This window comes from Centruroides sculpturatus, unplaced genomic scaffold, assembly GCF_000671375.1.
Source record: "Centruroides sculpturatus isolate CEXI.00-Female unplaced genomic scaffold, Cexi_2.0 scaffold1472, whole genome shotgun sequence".
In the NCBI taxonomy this organism is placed as follows: Eukaryota; Metazoa; Arthropoda; class Arachnida; order Scorpiones; family Buthidae; genus Centruroides; species Centruroides sculpturatus.
The window spans coordinates 117,422-121,194 of NW_019385805.1; positions in this window are offsets into that span (position 1 = coordinate 117,422).

Below are 3,773 nucleotides of genomic sequence, written 5' to 3' on the forward strand. Positions count from 1 at the left end.
TGTCAATGTCTGTTTCACTACTTGAATCGTCTTTAAGCTTCAGATTTAAATCCTAACCAAGTTAAAATATCATTAATTATACTTCGACCCATGTCAGAAGAATTATTAACAAAATAATTGCAATTTGATATGCAATAGAACTGTTCGAATGCGTACAAGTACAAATTGAGAAGGAAGCTCTGTAGGGATTCCCTATTTTCGCCAAACCTGTCAACTTCTGTCATACAGCACGACTATTGGTACTTGGCTTTCGGGTGCCCGCCAGATGGTTCAACCTGCCGACAGACGTTTCGCATTGCATCTTAATTCTGATAAATGCCAACAGAGGCGCTGTTAACGCTATAATATAAATAAGAATATAGTAATTGCGCGCCCGTCGGATTTTTTTCTCCATGCGAAGACATTTCTTATGCTATAAGTAGGGTGGGTATTATGACAATGACTAATTATTACGTGACCGATCGCTCGATTTGCCGCCCCCTGGACGTGCCGCCCGTGTGCGGTGCACGCCTTGCACGCCCGCTTACGGCGGCCCTGACGACTTCATGCTATGTGCTGTAAACTGCACGAGTTTGAGCCACTGAAATTTCAAATATAAAAGGAATGTGATAAATATATTGTTCTAAACCTAAAAAAGCAATTTGTAATGTCCTAAAAATATTTGTTAAACCAAAGCTGCACTAATTTGGAGGTAATTCTCTTTCTCTAAGTGTTTTTCTTCTTAATTGCAGACGGAGTAAAAGATTTGAAACATCAAAAAGGGTCGGAATTGCATTCCATTTCAATAATTTCTTTCATTCGCTCTTTTTAAGTGCAAATTGTGACTTCTGAAAGTGTATCTATTAAATTTAGTTACATTATATTACAAAGTTATAAACACTTCGTAAATTTATAATTTCAGCATTATTTTATCCACTGACATTACACAGTCTCAAACTCTCAGTTGGTTTCCATTAATTAATCTCTTCTGCAATATCGATGCCATTTTATCTCTCTTCTAGAAATATCGTACACATAACCTCAAAAGGATCCAAAATGGCGACTGCCGCGATGCATCACAATACTGTATCGTGTTTATACACCTTGTCCTGGCTACCCACATTTTAATATATAATATTTGACAGTATTTAATTAAATCTTAAAATTTAGATAATTCATTTAGTTCTATTTAGCCAATAACTATTTAATTTAAGACTTTTAAGTTTTTTCAGTTTATTTGATATTTATAATATTTAAAAAAAGTGTCACAGTCGTCATTTTAAAACAAAGCGATATAAGAAAAGATTTAAAATTAGATTTTTAAAAAAATTTCTAAGTATGTAAAAGAAAGATACAATTTTTAATGTAATCGTTTTTAATTCATAGAATTTAAAGTCTAAAACTTTAGTAAGATCGATAAATTGGGAATGGAGCAATGTAATGGAATTTCATCAAACATTGTGAAATTTTATTTTTACGTTTATGTTACGATTTTTCTCTAATGGAAAATAACGTTTCAAGTGAAATATAAGACAGAAATATATTTTCATATTTTTTTTTTTTTTATCATAGCATAATGAATAATTCAGTTCATATTTACGACACTAGGGGGCGAATGCTCCGGTAGACTTGACGGAGTTTGAACTTGAGAGGTGTCATGATTTCTGTAAGATCGTTTCTTTTCAAAAAAATAATAATTTAAATCTAAATTAAGCACTAGTTTTATCGCTTAATTAAACTTAAAGAACTAGTTTTAACTTCTAACAATAAATTTAACAATTTCGCGCTGTTTTAATGTTATAGCTAAGATTTCATACTTGAGAGTTAGTTATTAAGGGTTTTAAGGATTTAAGAATTAAAACTGTTCTTTCTTAATTCATATTTTCAGGAGCCAACTACTCGATCCGATAATGGTGTAAGAACTTTACCTATACCTACTGCTGCTATCCTTATTCTCTGTCTCTCTCTTCATGTTCTCATCATTTTTATTCTTTATCTAATAAGATATCTAACAGGACCATTTATTTGTTTATTAGAATATAAAATCAATAATATTTCATTTAAAGTAGTAAAATTAAATATATTGTTGATATGCGCTGCATTATTTTATTCCCTTAGTCAAAAGGAATGTGCAACAATCCCTGTAGTTCTGGATTTTCCTGTGGATGCGGATGCTGCAATAAATGCACTAGACTCTGCGACTGTCAGATGATGTCGTGCGATGACTGTTTGGATGTCTGTTGCCCGAGAAAGGTTGGCAAAAACTACTTTACCGCCCATTTTTATAAGATGTACGCTTGCCAATGGCTGAAAAAATAACTAATGCTGAATGTGCATTTTTAAGGCGGCCTTTTACAAAGAGTGGTAGAATATTAGCTTGCCTCTCCAAGCAATCTGGGTTTGTGTCCGGTTGGATCTTCAAAAATTATCGCTGTCTGATGTTGCTGTAGATTTGACAAAGATGATAATGAGCATCAAAATTGGCCTATTAAAAAATGCATATTCGCATTAGTTATTTTTTAAACTGATTTACAGAATTAAAAAATTTTCTCTTTTAAATAGAAAATATTGATTGATATCTTTCAATAGTTTTATTTTGAAATAGTATTCATTAAATTTTAAATATAAGTATTAAAAAATACACACATTATTTTCAGAAACTTCACATGATTGACATCTGTTTCTGTTTTAATCCTGAAGGAATTTGTAAAAATGTAAGTACTTTGTCTTAAATTCAGTTTATCTTTAGCATTTCCAATAAGTTAACATCAATTATAATCAGCATATAAATTTATTAAAAGATATTTATTATTTTAAACAGTAATTAAAGTAAGAACAGTGTTATTAAATAAAATTTTTTTACAACAAGCTAAAAACTGAATTCTTTTTATTGATAATTTTGTCCATATTTTCAAAGATTAGTTTTATTTTAATTAAAATTGAATGCAAACTTTATGAAACAGACTACTTGCTAAGTAATTGATAATTTATGAACAGTTATCTTCATTGTGTGACAAATTTTTACACTCAATTATATCAGTTCCTATATTTGATATCATATTCATACTTTTGCTAATCATCGTGTTTAGTTATGAGCAACACTTTTCTTGTTGGCATGAATAGATGTTGCGTCGAGAATTTTTTAATTGAAAATGTGGAAACTTATCGTTGATTTTATATAAAATGTCTTTACAAATTTCTTTTGTATCAATCATGAGAAAATTCCTGGAACATAGTATGGATATATTAAACATTAAAGTATTTGTTAGCGCAATAGTGTGTGAATACTGCAGTTGTGTTTGATATCATTGTAAATTCATAGCAAGCATAAAAGTTAAACCAATATCACCAGGCATAAAATTATGTTTTAAATCAGTGATGTTAGAATTTTGATGTCCACTTGAATGAAAAACATTATGTGAAGATTTGTATTATTTATGGACAGTTTGGTACTGTGACGTCATATACTATTTGCAAGTATGTACACTCTATATAACCTGATAATACTTGCAGATGAATTAAAGAAACACTGTTTTTTGGCATTAAATACTTTAATAACAATATAAAACAGTTATGCTAGTACTTTTGACATTGTATTGTTATAGTCAGTTTTTCAGTTTTTTTTCTTTGCCTGGAGATGACATTAATACAATGTTGAAAGTATTAGTGTAACTGGTTTTTTTTTGTTATAAAGTACTTAAGTATCAAAAGACAGTGTTTCTTTAATTATTTATTAGCAACTATTATCAAGTTATTGCTTTCCATCAAAATTCAAAGAAAATTGCAGTAAAATT